This window comes from Plectrocnemia conspersa, unplaced genomic scaffold (assembly GCF_051122295.1).
Source record: "Plectrocnemia conspersa isolate PC_06_02 unplaced genomic scaffold, ASM5112229v1 ptg000012l, whole genome shotgun sequence".
NCBI lineage: Eukaryota > Metazoa > Arthropoda > Insecta > Trichoptera > Polycentropodidae > Plectrocnemia > Plectrocnemia conspersa.
In genome coordinates, this window is record NW_028277176.1 from 19,378,156 (window position 1) to 19,396,159 (window position 18,004).

Genomic DNA, 18,004 nt, shown 5'->3' on the forward strand with positions numbered 1-18,004 from the left:
ACGAATTGCAATCGACCACATTACAAAAGCCATTAGAATTATTGCAAGTGCTATTAATTTTCCATACATATTTAGATTTAAAATTAAAAATAACCAATAAGTAAAATGCAAAAAAATATCGTACATTATCATATTTGATTACCATGTTTTTAATATTGAAAGCCAAAATTACTAAAGTGCGTTTTTAAAACTCTTATTTGTGCGATGTTAAAAAAAGTGTACCATAAATACATATTTATCCCCTGGTGATGCTAAAGGACATCTTTGTCGTACAAGCATTTTTGATGATAAGCGTCACCACCACGCTAGAAATGGTCGATAAAATCTATGAAATGATAAACGACGATCGATGGATGACTATGTGCAAGATAGCTAAAATCATGAATATTTCTATCGAACGGGCACTCAATATTTTGCATAAATATTTGGGAATACGGAAGCTATCTGCCAGATGGGTGCGGCATTTGCACTTTGTCGACAACAAACGTGATCGTCTGACTATTTCGGAGGAGTGGTTGATAATGTTGAACCTCAAGAAGGACTTTTTACGTCGCTTCATAATCGTGGACGAATGACGGATACATCACAAAACACCAGAGACCAATGAGCAGTCGAAACAGTGGGAAGCTCCAAAAAAAAGCCAAGGTGTATTTATTGGCCAACAAGGTCATGGCGACAGTTTTTTGGGATGCGAACGGTATAATTAACATCATTTACCTTGAAAAAGGAAAAACTATCACAGGAGTATATTATGCAGAAGTGTGGGACCGATGTGACACATTTTTAAAGCAAAAGCGATCGCATTTGTCGAGTAAAAATGTGCCCTACGAATTGCTTCCTCATACACCATATTCTCCTTATTTGGCCAAATTTGAAGAAATGGCTCGGCGGTAGGAGATTTGAGTCAAATAAGGAGGTGATCACTGAAACAAAGGCTTATTTTAAGAGCTCCGAAAAATTGGTGAATCGGTGGAGAAATGTAGAGAGCTAAAAGAAGATTACCTTGAAAGATAAAACTAGTTTTGACGAAAAAATATGTGTTTTCTTGCATAGACCGATTAATTATCAACCGACCTTCGTATAATGCTCTATTTTTTAATATTGCTTTCAATATTTTTCCACATCTCAGAAAATTGCTGAATTTATAATGACTCCAAAACCAGGAAAAGTACACGAGAAAGTATTTTTTACACACAAATTAACTGAATTAGCTTAGCATAAGTAGAATTAACATAAGTATTCGGAAAATTATTTCTAAAACATTTGAAATCCATAAACTAAGAAAAAACCTAATTTCAAACCATTAAGTTGGTTTCTAAAATTGATACAACGTGATTGAATTAATAAATTAAATTAAAGTTAATAGAATTAATAAAAATATAAATAATGATTTAAAAGAAATATATTGTTCTGCAGTATTTTTCGACATCAGTCAGGCATTCGACCAGATGTGGCAAGAGGGTTAAAATAAACTCAAATTATATCTCCCGTCACAAGTTTTTAAGCTATGGTAGTCATACAGATATTTTCACGTAATAATCAACAAGGAATACAATGGGTAGTGTACTGGGATCAATACTTTATTTGATATTTACTGCTAATCTTCTAAGAAAAAGACGAACCACAATTGCGACATTTGTGAACAACACAGCTGTGATGGCTTCGCATATAAACTTATCGAAGGCGACAACGTATCTTCAGGGGAACCTTGACAAAACAGAATAATGGTTGGAAAAGTGGAAGATCAAGGCAAATGAAGCGAAATCAACACAAATTACATTCACGCTGAAAAGGTAAAAATTGCCCACAATTGTCTTTAAATCAAAATCTTTACCAAAAAAACCCAGCTAAGAATGATAAATAGCGAATCAAAGATGTCACTGTTGTTGTACAAAGTTGTACTGAAACCAATATGGACGTACAAAATCCAGCTCTAGAGGAGTATTATCGCCATAATCCAGAAATTTCAAAACAATGTGCTGCATATAATAGTACATGCTTCTTGGTATGAACCTAACAAAGTATTGCACGCTGACCTTAAAATGGAAACAGTTGAGAAGAAAATCGAAAATAGTTTTATAGGATACACGAAAAAACTAAAGATATTCCAACAAACTCACAATTGGACTACGAGACTAGAAATCTGACGACACTTAACTGACATAGCAATTAGACACGCAAACCATTAGATCATACAAATGTATTTAGAAAATTTATTCTATATTTCTCTTTTATTGAATATATGATATTTTATACTTTATTTTAAATTCTGTGAAAAATAGCATCCAACAGGCTGTTTCTCTACATGTCAATAAAAGTGTTAAAAAATACTTATTATCAATCATTGATAGATTATAAATAAATATCGTTTTAGGGACTTTCCCAAGAAAATTATTATTTACATGTGTATAATATATCCAGATATATGTACATATAGTTATACATGATTTGCAACTATTGTAACTTAAAATAATTTTTATTTTAAGCCTCGCATTCATAATTCCTTTTCTGTTCATTACTTTTTGTCTTCCTAATCCTAATATTTGCTTTACTCTAATATTATTCACGTGTGCGATTTATAAAAAAAAATGTGTTCTACTACTCAAACGATAGGTTTGCGAGTATTGATTTATATTTGTTTAAATCATATTCTATTGATTCATTTAATCAATACTATTATGTTTAAGCTAATGGAAGATATTTGATAATGATCTTTATTTCTATGATTATAGTGTTATTTTATAATATTTTTTAATTGCACTGCGATGCATTATATATGTATATGGCTTACGTAAATTATTTTTATTATAACGTATTAAATTAAAATTGTTTTTAAAAATAATTAGCTATTTATAAATAATGATATTTAATATAGCGTAAAATAAACATATTTTTTTTACAAGAAAGTATCGATCGTCTCAAGTGTAAATTGGCTCCTCTCCATTTTTTGGTAAAAATAACTGGATAGTGCTACTTCTGATACAAGAACTATAAAAACTCAGGTCCTTAAAATATAAAGTAATCATAAAAAATTTGGCAACTATATTGATAATCGTCACTGAAAGCAACACTGCAAATGCTCGCAAATATAAACTGTACTTGTGAGAATTTTCTGTAGTTTGACAAAAATGAAGATCAAATTATCAGCAACCATCGTTAAAAAAACTAAAAAAAACTACGCCCCCGGGTGGGCTCGAACCACCAACCTTTCGGTTAACAGCCGAACGCGCTAGCCATTGCGCCACGGAGGCGAATACATGTCATATTAATTATTATCGAGTGATGGAATTATTTAATTGTTTTATAAATAATATTGTTGATAACAATTTTTGCATTATTTTCCTTATCGTACTAAGAATGATAACCTTTTGTTTGCACTGATTACCTGGTTAGTGATTTATTATTAATTTAATATGAAAAATTATGTGAATAATAATCATGAAAAAATATCACTCATTTAGTTTGATTTTGAAAAATAATCTACGATAAATTTTATAAATAAAGAAGGCATATATAAAGACAACACTTTTTATCGATTTTTACAACATCAAAATGTATTTCCTAGTCATTTCAAATCAAAGATAAAAAAGTAGTTAAAATATACTGAATAACCAGTTTATGTAAACAAAATGCACCTTTAACGAAATAAAAACTCTAGGTTAACATTTTATTATGTACACGGTACAATATTTATGCTACAAATATAATTTGATTCATATGTAAAATGACATGATTATTTTTTTAAAATTGCTTTGCTAAAATACTCAAATTATTTGTATTAAATTTATCACATTGGTTATGTATATTATACTTATAATTATTCTTATTTACTGATATTAATAATATACATCACCACATATTGTTTAAATAAAAGTAATATTCGAAATGTAAAGATGTAAAGTCTATAAAATATGTAGTACAAAAGAATTTTATTTACACAACTTTATTGGTTTTACATTGAGTGAGCCTATGTATTATATTTTTGACAATTAGCACAGATCTTTTATTAAAACAGTTGTAAATATTTTGAGTACTTAAACGATTTTTTCATTATATATTTGAATGAGTGATCCATTGAAAACATATGGTATTTTACACATTTATTTATTATGAATATTATGAATATATAGGGTCGGAATTGCGACGTCCAAAGGGCTTTGACTGGTAACACAGAGACCACCGGGTCGAGCCATACCAGCAAAATCGAATTATTTATAAAAATGCGCTAATAATTAGAACCAGTCATTGATTAATAAATTTGATGCACATAACAATTTTAAATTAATTATATAGATGTCTAGTGGTTAAAACTTTTTGTATGTAATTATTATGTCGGATTGATTTATCCAGTCTGTACAGTTTATCCCATAATGAACTGTTACAACGAAAGATTAAAAAAATAATGTTAATTTAACCTTTAAATTCACAATAATATTTAGCCTTTGCATTGCTTTAAACAAGCTAGCGATAAATTCCAACATCAGTATGTATTATACGTATATTCAACGGTAGTGATATAAAAAAATTGTTTCCATTTTACTAGCTATCTTAGCTAAGTATTTAGAACATATATTTGTATACTTTTGAATGTGTATATTTCCATTTTCTAGCATTTTTTTCTGCAAATATATCATCAAAATAAACTATTTCTGGCAAGCCTCTTTGAAATAAACACACATGTCACCGGTAGCAAATCATGTTCAAATCTCACGAGTCAACTCGAGAAAGATCAAATATTTCCACATCTTCTCTCGTGCCATCATAGTGTGCACAAAGATTTGAATCGATCAAAGTAATCCTATTACGCCAGCGGAACAGTAGCGTGGCACGCGAGCGCTGCCACAAGTAAACCACCGCCATTGTCCGATGTTTGGATTCGGAACCGCTTTTGGGAACCCGGCTTCGGGTCCGGGGACCAATAAATGTATTTACTGCTCCCGTGGTTATTATTACTTGACGTATGGGACGCCATCCCTCCGACTAAACCCTTTGGGGATGAACAGAGTCGCGCCGCCCTAACGTATCTACACAATTGCCGAACGAGGGCGGTTTAATTCCACGGCCACTTCTACGAAATTAATTCATGGTGTTCTGGTAATAGATAAAGCTTGAGAATATTTTTTTATTAAAATAAGATAATCTCATATATTTGTAAATATATATTTAATTATCAGAGTTTATATGTATATAAAAAAAATCGTTTAAAAAATAAGAACATTACAATATATTCATATTTCAAAACACAGCTATAAGACGACTTAATAAATTGTAAGATAATATCTGTTTTCTACGGGTTCTATACTTTTAGTTCAATTTTGGTCTATCCATTTTAAAGTTTAAATATTTTGACAAGAAAAATCGACTAGGATTTTCTTTGTATCTTTAGCGTTTGTTTGTGAACATAGTATATCGAATTAATAATACAATTTCGAGTGTCACTGCCGGGGCTCGAACCCGCAACCTTAGAGTTACTAGTATAAAACGTTACGGACTACGCTATTCAGTCCTAAATAAATCAATTATAAACAAATGGCGATACATTTTGTTTATCTAAAAAATAAGTACATGAATATCTCGAAACACTTTTCAACTAAATTCACAAACAAAACTAAAACAGCGATAATGAAGGATCTAAGCTTAAAAATGCACCATCATATGAGCAAACTACAGGTAAAAAATTAAAGAAATTGCCATAAAAAGGCAATAAATTAATTAAATTTATATTTAAAGCCATACTAAAAGAAGCATACTATCTAATGTTAAAAACTCCTGAAGATGCCGGGAAAATCGCCGGCGAAATATAGAGGGACTAATTCAAAAACAACGCGAGAAAATCACGTAATTCAATTTTTTTTAAATATATATATATATATATATATATATATATATATATATATATATATATATATATATTTATTTATATAGAATTTATATTTCTGTTGAAAAAACATGCAAAGGATTAAAGCGGATATTTGAGAGAGTTTGTCGTCGTCGAACTTTTTCATGCCTTGTTGAGTCAGTTCGTTCTACTTTCCCTCGCCGCTTCATACGAACGATCGAACTGGGGAAAATTGAAAATTGTGAAAAAATGTTTTTCCATCTTTTCGCGATCGGTTCAAGATGTCACCGTTGGTCCCCTCGTCCCATGTTTGTTTTGATATGTAGCCCCACCGGATTGTTCTCGATATTTGCTACGTTCTCCGAATAAATAACGTTTTATTGCCAATCACAGACTCCGTAGGTAAGTAGTAGGTTTCTCGGGAGTCGGCTAAAGTTCGATTCACCTAACATTTGCACACACACATGCCGAATTTTCCCATACATTATAAAGGTTTCGGCGCAAAACTTATAGCGGCGTGCGAAAGTTTTCTTAGCAAGTTTTGCCGGCTCGGGTAATTACCCCGGGAAAGGTGCCTAATGGTAATTGGTCTTGTCCCTCACACATGCGTTCAGAATCAGAGTTTCGACCTAAAAGCTCCACAGTATCACATTTCCATTACCGCCTTGAAGTAGTGAAAAAAGTTGCTATGGCAGAGAACAATCATAAGCTTTACGAAAGTGCCGCTTAAAAAAATATGGGATTTGAAAGTTATGGGCCGCTTGTATTAATCGAAAAGTTTTCACTTTTGCATTATGCTCATAAAAATAATTCAGAATATTACTTTGATGGTAAATAATTTAATAGAAATCTTCCAAAGTATATGGATTTTATTTAATATTATAAAATTTTGTTATTATTTATTGAATATCCCTAGCGATTATGTTTTGACTCTCGTTAAAAACTTTTTAATCAAGCTATTAATAATTCAACTTAAGTTGTATTGTAATTAATACACAACAATAACTTATTGATTATAACAAAAAATCATTAATTACGTTTTATAAACTAGATTACGTATCTTTATAATCAAAATTTGTTTAACATATTTTTTTAACGGTTCGCAACTGAGATTCTATATTTCGACAGTAATGTTCAAACTATGGGCAATTTTATTTTAGTACAGTTAAATTACATAAACAGTGAAAAATCTTATGATAGTGAATTTTTGTTATGCAGTTTTATTAAGACATGGTACAAAATTTTGTAGCACTTAATTTAAGCAAAACTAAAATTATGACTGTGCTGGAGAGTATTTTATCATATGGATGTGTCACGGTTATTCTAATAAAATTACTATTGACATTCTAGAATCAAATATTAGAAAACAGAATTTATAAACAGAGTAGTGACTAATATAGAAATAAAAATAATACTTAAATAAATTGGTTATCTACAATATTCAATAAAATAAAATTTAAAAAAATTATACGCCCCCGGGTGGGCTCGAACCACCAACCTTTCGGTTAACAGCCGAACGCGCTAGCCATTGCGCCACGGAGGCGATTGCACTTTAATATCAATGCTTGTGAAATCGGTCAAACATTTTTATATTAAAGAGTGAACATTGAATGTTTTTAATCAGACTTATTGAGTACTTAATCTAAAGTCGTCCCACTTGATACAATTCCACACAAAGCCCGCTGTCGCAGCATCCCACGCCACAGACCGAAGCGTTCCGGAGAACTAAGAGCAAATACACAACCCGGCGCAGCACCGAGATAGTAATATGAAATGCATAAATAAACCAAGCACAACGACGGGGTTTTCAGGTTGCATTAGAAGCGGTCGCCGGTTCGGGAGCACGTTACATGTGTCCCGGTTAACGAGAACACCGTTTAGCTTTCCGCAAACAAAAATGCTCCCATCGGAGCTCTCTCTGAAATCCTTACACTCGGAATGGGACCCACGGTGCATTTTTCATCTTCCGAGGTCGGTTATTAAGCGATGGTGAGAATTTCTTCGAGTATAAGTATATAAGGGGTATATGTGTTGCAGTGATAAAATTGCGCTTCCATTTCTCTTTATTGTTGCACACCATCTGCATTGGTACTACGATGCACTGTTGCGGGATATCTTCACTCGGTTGTATTGCACTGGTGTAGTTATAAGTCTTATATATGTTTATAAACGCGTATATATGTATACAATGAACCGCTGCAACAATATAATCCTGCTAGAAAATAATTCTGTCTCGGCTTGAGCTTTTAAATTCGCTTGCATGGTTTTGTGTGTTGTGCTTTCGGTTATGCAACACTTTATTTACTACTCGAGTTAAAATGCTAGTTATAATAAATATTTATATTATATGGATATAGAAAAAAGATTGACGGATTTCCTAACTAACCAAAATGTTCAGAGGCGATTGAACTGATGTTTACTACTCGGGGCTATTTTTTCACCATAAAACAGTTTCAGTGTTTTGAATTAGCAGCTAATGCAGAAAATATTGTATTGCACAAAATTGCTATAAACGACAACAGTACTACTATATCTTTACTCGATAAAGTCTTTAAAAAACTATTTACTTTGATTTAAGCAATATTGAACTAGAGTTTCAGCCTCAATTTTTGTTTTAATGAAGTATTGCATGATATCAGTTTTTCGTTTTTAAAAGTTGACATGTTGTTCATAGACAAATAGATTATGTGCATACTGTGAACTTTATGAAATCAATATCTATAAAATAGTGTAAAAAATGCATTCTTGCATCAATCAAACAAATTGTAAATGTATCCAGTGAAAATATTCGTTCACATCAATATCATGACTTATGCAGAAGCTATTTTAAAGATAAGTCATTGTAATTTGAGATTTTCATAGCTCTAATTTTTTATGCTCCAACTTAGTCTTTTTGAATTAGTATATGAATTTATTGCCATTGCATTGATTGATTTAAATCACAATTTTTTTAACTAAATAAGTAAGCTTAAAAATAAATTTGCCTTTTCATTGTGTTTTTCATAAAGAATAATCGCAATTATCTTCTTAACTTCGAAAGCTTCTTGAATTACAATTGCATAAATAGCCAACACACTTCACAATAGTATAGAAGTGAGGTGTATTTACCTCTCATATGCATACACAACTTTCCAAACGACCTAGATTTTAATACTACTGTTGATGTAATTTACAACTCTTGTGAAAACATTGTTAAGTTCCTCGCTTACATTTTTTGATGCAAGCGTTGCTCCGTGTGGCATGTAGTGATTTCAGATAATTTCGAGAGATTTATTTTAAGCTAATGCTTGGGGACTTGCTGTATGTCCTGACATCGACTATGAATCCAATGCAGTGATTTCACTATATCAGTCAGTCTTATAATAAAAAAATCATTGAAAATTACTATTCAAGAAATCGAGTTGCAAATTTTACTGTAACATATTGAACGTATGCAATTAAATAAACATCTTAAGCTTGATCTGTTGCCTCATCCCCTTGAATGGCGAATTTCAAAGCATCGCAAAGATATTCCGATATATCATAAATTCTTTTTTCAACTGTATTATTATCAATCGGTATCTATCGCAACTGTTTTCTATATCATTCCAGAAAATAAATGCAACCGTGTCAATAGACGCTGGCAAAACGAAACTTTTCTTCTATTGTATGTGTTTTTTCTTGGTACGATGCTAACAATACATTTGATAAGACAGAAACTACTTGTTTGCACGCTTATTTTTGTTTAATAAACTCATCTAATATTGTTTGAAATAACTTTATAGATTTACCAATGTTGTTTTTTTCAAGCAATTTATCAAATACTTCCTCAAGATAAATAAGATAGCAATTCTGTAGTGTTTCTATTTAATTGTAGTATTTCCACTGTATTGTTTCAACATCAGTATCTTCATTATTAATGGATTTTTATTTGTGACCAGTCAAAAAATATTTATTCCTTAATAGATATTAGAAATAAAAATATAAAGGGTTTAATGTTATACTTTTCGCGCTCCTCTTTGAACTAGCTTGAGTCTCTCAGATTAGAAACCCTTGATTTAGAAAAATCTTGATTACAAAAGAGTGCGAAGTTGGAATATTTCCATTAATTATAGTAACACATAAGTATGTATTTATTTACGATTATTTGCTCATTTTGTTACATATTTGCACACCAAATGAATTTGCAAATTCAATTATTTTTTTATTAGACTAAATCATTAATAAAATATAATAAAAAAACGTAAAGGGCAACTGATAACTTCAAGGTTTCAATAAGGTAGAAGTCCAGACATCTTAGTTGGCACAGCAGAAGCTTATGACAACATAAAACTATAAAAGCATATGGTAACTAGAAACGTGTGATTTTTAAGATACGAGAACCATTTAGAAATATATACAGATGACCCAGCAGATTGGAATGTTAATGAACCGCTTATAAAATACTAAATTCATAAAAACATTGCTCAAAATATAAAATTTTAATTTATTAAAAAAAAATAAACAGCGTAGCAACAATAAATGAAAAATGGTTATTGAAAATTTTTAAAAGAAAATGGTTCATCGTGAACTGTGTAAATAGTTTTAGATCTTTAAATCTTTTCTGATAATTTGAACAATAAAAACAATGACTACAAAAATGCATCTGCATGACTATCGACACACCAAAATAATGTCACGAATAATGAAAATTGTTTAATGTGGGAAATTCGTTGCCAAAAAATATGCTTAGATTCGATTGTCATGTTTATATTGGAAAATAATCTTACGACGTATTATTGCTGTTATTATTTATAGTAGCTTGGGGAATAAAATGAGATTTTTGGTTTGTCAGAAAATATAAATTACCTTTGAATATTAAAGCTGCTATCATAATACGATGTGTTTTTAACGACAAAAATTCAAAATTTGGCTTTTTAAATTTGCGTTTTTAACGACAAAAAATTCGAAAAGATACATCATATTTGTATTAAGCTGCTATTTATATATCTTTCTTGCTAATCTGTTAATATAAGAATTTATTCTTTTTTTTATAAGTATGAAAACGTATACTGCTATACTTTGATGACGGTATACTTTTAACATATTTACTTTTATAACCCTTAACTTCGCATTTATTTTCTATTCTTTCTTATCTGTGACAGAGAGATAATGTATGAACTTATTTATCTCTCAGACCTACACTATTTACTGTTTAAATAAAGTCGGATAAAACTATGTGAACTTACTAACTTTTTAAATTTTATTAAGTTTATCTAAATATATTTTACTGTGTTAAACTACATTTTAAATAGATATATCTTGTTTTATAAAAACTTTTACTATATTGTAATAAATATATTGTAAAATCACAATCTGTAAATAAAGTAATGAAATGTTTTAATAAATCTAAAAGCATTTTTGAATTTATAATAACATTTTACTGTTGTGTGGAAATATAACCACAGGGTATTATTAATACGTATATATTCGAAAAGTTTTCAGAGTAGACTATGCGCAAAGGATTTTTTCTAAATCTCAAGATCGTCGTTTCTTATACATGTACTACGTCTGAAGGTAGTCAGAGGAACTGCTACGTTAAGGGGCTAAAAAAAGTGCACATTCTCCTCAGCAAAGCTGGTCGCAAGTTCTTGGATACTTTAGGAAACAAGTTGAAGTTCGACACCGGCGCAAGTGGAGTGTGCCATTCTTGTTGAACGTGTGGGCATACCAACTCTGGAGCCTACATTCCATACACTTTATAAAGCATTCGTTAAAATAATAACCATAGTTTGTTATTAGATTAATTGAATATTTTTTATGTTTAATAGTTATTTTGAAAACAAAAATGTCTATACAATATTTTGACAATGTATTTTGTAATTTACGTATATTTTTTATTGTGCGGTTTTACAAGGGTCGTATAAAAATCTAATATGACCTACATGTTTCGTTCGTGGTTACATTTTATAGGGTCATCTTGGCAATGATACGATTTTATAGACGGTAAATCATCAAACGTACTAAATACTGACCTCTTTTTTATTTTTGTAAAATATTTTTTATTTATATAAAAACATATTTCATTTAAATAATTGATTAATAAATGTTTAATAAAATACATTATTGCAAATAAAATATGTAAGTATTGATTCCTAATAAAATATGTACCAGATCAACATTTTACAGGATAACTCATTAATGACTAAAATATGGAATTAAATGGATGTTTAATGAGCTTAAATTTAAAAAAAAAAATATTTAATAATTTTCAATTATTGTTATAAATATTCAAATTATAAAACTATCTTTTACACTTCGCTGCCTTGTTTTGTGTAGTATTTAATAAAATAAAATTATCACACGAAACATGTTATATTATTTAATTTACGTTTATATACATTGTTCAATATTCAGTAGACCGTTTAACACTGAATTAGAGAAAGGCTTTATCCCAAAAAACAATAAATCCACGCGTACAAATATAATTTCAGACTGGTCTATTTGCCGTCCGAGCGGTCTCTTATTGCTTTAATGGAAAATTCGTTGAATTTTTCCCGCATCGCGAAAATCAATCAATCCAATTTATTAATTAAAATCGCCCATTGTGCACTTTGTCCGTGCGAAAAAACTAAATAACGGTCAACGGAAAAAAAAATCCAATTTTATCGAGGACCGTATGCCGAATTGGCGTTGGCGCGTAAAATAAAATAAAAAATAACCGGAAAACGTTTTTTTCCCTTTGTAATTCGAACGGAGTGGTTTGATTGAATGATTGTTGGCACGGCTCGGTACTAAAACGGAAAAATCAACAAAATCTCTTGTTATTATCGGAAAGTGAAAAATAAAACACGATCGTGTATATAAAGCCTTGCTTTTTTTATTTGCTGAATGTTGTATATTTTATTGTATTCAGGAATACAATAATGACTCGTTTTTTGCGAGCGACAGACGATCGTATCGGCGGTTTGTGAATCGACAGAGGGTTAACTGATTTTACCATAACAATCGAATCGTAATCGTTTTATGAATATAATATTTTCAATTGTGCTATTTAAAAATATCTAGGCACGTTAACTTGTACCACTCGTATACTGAAAAACGAATATAGTATTTTATTTATATAAAAAATAAAAAATCACCTAAAGACGCCACGAAACTTTGAGCATTATTTTATGTTTATTTATATATTTTAACGCTAAAAATTATTTTAAGTTATTGAACTATACTATTTCCAAAATATAATGGCATGAATTAGTACCCATTACATATTGTAAAAGTGCTAGATAGCGTGCAAATATACCAGCCGAAGTGGAAGAGTTAAAGCATGAACACATATCGTGGGTGTGTCCAAGAAGCCAATGCAATTGGCTCGCAAACATTATCATCTGCTATTCGCTAGAGTTGTTTCAAAACAGCATTATTAGCTTATAATGTCACGAAGTCACAGCAACAGAGACGAACCAAGAGAATGCACTAATGAAAAGAGACATTACGAAAACACATCATTAACCGACAATAATGCAACTCGACAGGTTAGCAAAAACTCTTTGACCTCAAAGACTTGGCATTTTACCTTTTTAGCCTCATAGCAGTATCTACATTTTTTTGTATATATTAATAACTGTAACCGACCTTTATCGTTTCCAAAAAAGTAAAGAACAATGACGCCGCCTAACCACAATATGCACTAAACAGTCACTTTTTGAGCATGTAATGGTCTCTTGTGAATCAAATGAAGACACTTTGTACACGCGTGTATATCGACAGCTGTCTGATTTACAGTGCTGCTAGCATAGGTAACTCGGTTTGGATCATTCTGTATATAATACTTAAAGATTTTCCTTGAGATATGATTTATTCAAATCGTATGATTGTCGCTCGATTTATTAAGCAATCAACGTCTGCCGTATCACTATTAGTCATGAATCACATGTCGTGACAGTAAAATATTTGTTCTATTCCGCGCACTGTCGGTGTTGTCAGAAGCTTTCCTTTTACATGTCTAATAATACGTGAAACCCAGTGTTGCCAGCTCCTTAGTAGCATTACTTGAGCATAAGGGGCGTGCATCGCCAATACGCTCGCGTGAGAGGCCTATATTAAAATGCTCTAATGCTTATCCATTTCTAGTGGAAAAGTAATCTGGTGAATTTCTCCCCGGGGCGTGTGCATTGAAATTGTACGACGGGAAATGCGTTTCCGCAAGGATAAATGCCAATTTATCACGATGCGTTTATATGTGGGTGCATATTTAATATCACAAATATTTATTTATTTCTAAATTAAGTCATATAAAACCAGAATTGTGGCTAAAGCTAGTTATGTATTAAACCAAAATACTATAAATATATAATAATATTGGAATGGACATTCACTAAAAATACATTTAATAGTAAAAAATATTAAAAAATGTTGAATGGCTTCATTAAAGTTTACATTTGACATGAGGTCTAAAATTAACTTACACATCTCGCAATACAAAATAATGTTGGTAATAAAGGTAGCAACGTATTGATAATGTCAATTCTATGTGTAGCGTACTACATTATTTTTTGCTGATCATAAAAGGTCAATAGAGCAAGAACATAATATAAAATAAGGATTTAATAGAAGACTAAGCCAATTAAAAATAATCGTAAGATATATTTATTAAATTATTTAAATAAAATGAAGATCTTCGTGACCTAACAGGATACCTCAATGCGTCACGACTATTAAAAAATCATCCATAATTATTACAATACACAATAAATGTAATACAAGTAAGATAAAATATAATACGTATGAGAAAGATAAAAAATCATAAGATAGTAGAATTAAATGGTACGAACAAGACCAGCTCTTCGTAGCTTACATTAAACAGATTAATGTGCAATACCAGCAAGGAGAGGAGAGCATAAAGGAGCTGGATGGCAACAGGCCATAAACAAATGTGATTGTGCGGACGTTTTGACTCTAATGGGCTTCAAAAGAGGACGCGATCGTAATTCTTGAAGACGTCACGAAACCCGAAACTAAAATTCCTCGATTAAAGTTTACTAGTAGCACCCTTCAGAAGTGTAACTTTCTGCGAAAACTCGATAGTGAATCGTGACATGCTCTTAATGGAAATGGGCTTGAAATCAAAATCGAGTATACATGCAATTATTATTTATAATGTTGCATATTTAATATCAAATATCTATAGTTTAGTGATATTAATTTGGTTACTAGCTACCGTATAATACAAGTTCTTAGTATTTGATACACTATATTGAATCATGTATGTTCATACGAAGCATTGCATAATACAACTTCATGATAGTGTGCATATCATGTGTGGTGTTAACTAAGACGGAATATCATTAATCGATTGACTAGGTAAATGCAAAATAGATTTCTAGTAAATTATAAATTAAAATTTCAGGTCAATACACTGTACTCGACTAGCAAACATATTTAATACATAGTTTATGTTACCATTAATTTATATTGATTTATGTTTTATTCATAAATTATTAACTACTTTTTTATAAGAATCAACGTCACACTTCTAGCTCAAATTGAGCATATAATAAGTTCAAGTTACGGACGTATAATTTGTAATACAACTGCACATACATATATTATCATATTGAATAATATAACATGGGAAAAAATATCAAAGGCTCACATTGTGTCATGGATATTTTTCTTCCTGCAACTTTTATGCAGTCGTTTGCGAATTGTGAGACAATGAGCTTTGGATTGCTTTCAAAGCTCTATCATAAATCGCTCTAGGTAAGAGAATAATAAATTTACGACCAATAAACGCGTATTATTGTCTATATAAAATTATTAAAGTGTCGCATGGCAATAAAACCTCACTTATATATTGTGAAAAAAAGCTACCCTATGTATTCAATTATTTTATAAGTGATTGATTTGATATAGGAAAATAAAAAGCAATTGTCTAAATATTATTATCATGATTATCTACCTTACAACGCCTCCTCCAAGAATGTTCTTCAATTATTTTGGTCCTGCGCCAGGTTCCTCCAGTAGTTGGCTCCGGCTGCAATGTCATTTTTTGTCAAATAATTATAATTATGGAAATGTCTTAAATTAACTCTAAAGTCATTTTTTGACTTAAAATTGAGTTAACGTATATTATTACTGGTCTAATTAAGCTTTTATCAAACGTAAGAAGTCAACATTTTTTTTATTTCGTCCGTTCAAAAAAAGGCTTTACCTGTCAAACTATTATATGAAACTGATATGTTAAAATAAAATCTCCATTAAGCAAAAGTTGAAATATTGATTTTTTCAATATTAAGCAAAACCTTATTTTTATGATTATATGAAATTACTTATGTCGTATAGAAAATAGCTATATTGTGATGCATTCAGTTCAGTTAAATATGTTAGGTGCTATTGTTTTAAATCATCATAAAATTACTAACCATTATCATTTATTAAAATAAATGCACTAAAGACCCAAAATATAATATAATATGCTAATGCTTAAATTAACTTATTTTATTTATTTGAGAGCATATACAAGTAGATAAGTTGATTTGTTGTGGTCAATAAAAAAAGAGTTGGGTCTTTCCGCGCAGTGCCGTTTGTTTCGCTCGTGTGTCCACCGGGGCAAATTAAAGAGATTATCGTAAAAAAATATTGGACGGGAAGGGGTTAAGCGTACCTGTTTATTTTTTTGTGCAAGATAGGGGGCAACAAAAGGACGCGCCGGTAATCCCGGGCTGTGAAATATGGCGCGGCCGAGCTTTCGTTAAAGCTGAGGCGAAGTGAAAAAATGAATTATGCCCAGTTATCCTCAGCCTTTTTCCCACCTCGCTCCGACATCATAAAAAGCTTTGTTCATAAGTTGCGACGCTCTGAAAATTCACGCAGAAATATTATAAAATTTATAAATTGACCCCGTGTGTTTCGTCGCTTTGTTTAAACATGAGCGCATACATATGCAAAGTTTAACATTGTTATATATTACATAATAGATATTATATATGAATGGCTTTTTAAATATGGGAATTGTTTAACGAACGTGCTTAATGCATTTTCAGTTTCCATTGTTGAAATATAATGACAATGCTAAAGAGTATGCTGTATTTATATTTTTTATCATTTGATAAAAAAATATATAAAACTTATTTTATATAATTCGAAAATGTATTTTTTAAATTGTGCATTTTTACAGAATTTGGTAATATAATTCTTTATAAAAACATAAGAGCAAAAGCATTATTCTAAATTTTGATAAATTTTGCTCTGGTTAAAATATGAATAAAAAGTACAGATTATTTATTTATTAACTGTATTTTATAAAAATAATTTCATTATAGTATTATTATTTATTAAACTATCACCACAAAATTTTGTGGTGATATTTAAGACAAATTTAGTAGTGTTAGGCTCGTTAAAATATATGAAGCACATGTAGTCGTTTCGATAGTAGATCTTCGGTATTTAACGGATTTATTTCACACATTACTTTTTGAGATGTGAAGGTTACTTACTCGCATTTCGTTTGTGACGTTCCGACCACCAATGCTTACGTCATCATCTTGACCATATTTCAGCCGCCGCAGACTTATTAGCTGCGTCGTATTTAATTAAAAATTGTTTTTTGATATTGTTTGTTTGTTACTAAGGTGCATTAATTTTCGATAACAAGTGCATTAATTTTTGAATTGGTTTATTCAAATGAATTTATATTTGTATGATTTAAATTAGCTTGTTTTATAGGAATCCGAAATTGGTTTCGCGTCGTCTCTATTAATTTCGATTTTAATTGCTACTCTTGAATTTTTAACAATTATGTTTTTAATTTTACTAAAAGTTTTGGTTAAAGAAGGTGTAAGAACTATTTTTAAATCTCATCATATTTGGTAAAATTATTTTGGCCAAAGAGGGTGTTCAAACTATTTTTTAAATCTTATAATAAAATAGGAAGCATTCTATTGAATGAAAAAGACAACATCTATAATGAATCAAAATCTTCTCAATAAAAAAATCAATTTAGGCAAACCACACTTTCGATTGAAATTACCATATTTATTTTGATTCAACCAAAACTTTAGACATTTATATACATAACTAAACTCTGCGATTTCTCGCAATATATAATTTAGGAACAACTTCTGATTTAAAATTCTACAAACAATTATTTGTAGTTTATTTAAAAGTATTATGTAGTACATGTGTTAATGCCTTTTTAAAATCAAC

The 18,004-nt window shown here is 30.4% G+C and overlaps 2 non-coding genes across 2 annotated transcripts; both read right to left on the reverse strand.

The window, feature by feature from the left end:
• Positions 1-3,178: 3,178 nt before the first annotated feature.
• TRNAN-GUU (transfer RNA asparagine (anticodon GUU)) lies at positions 3,179-3,251 on the reverse strand. Its single transcript has one exon. It is a non-coding gene; the product is annotated as a tRNA-Asn (tRNA).
• A 4,058-nt stretch (positions 3,252-7,309) lies between these two features.
• TRNAN-GUU (transfer RNA asparagine (anticodon GUU)) lies at positions 7,310-7,382 on the reverse strand. Its single transcript has one exon. It is a non-coding gene; the product is annotated as a tRNA-Asn (tRNA).
• Positions 7,383-18,004: the final 10,622 nt, after the last annotated feature.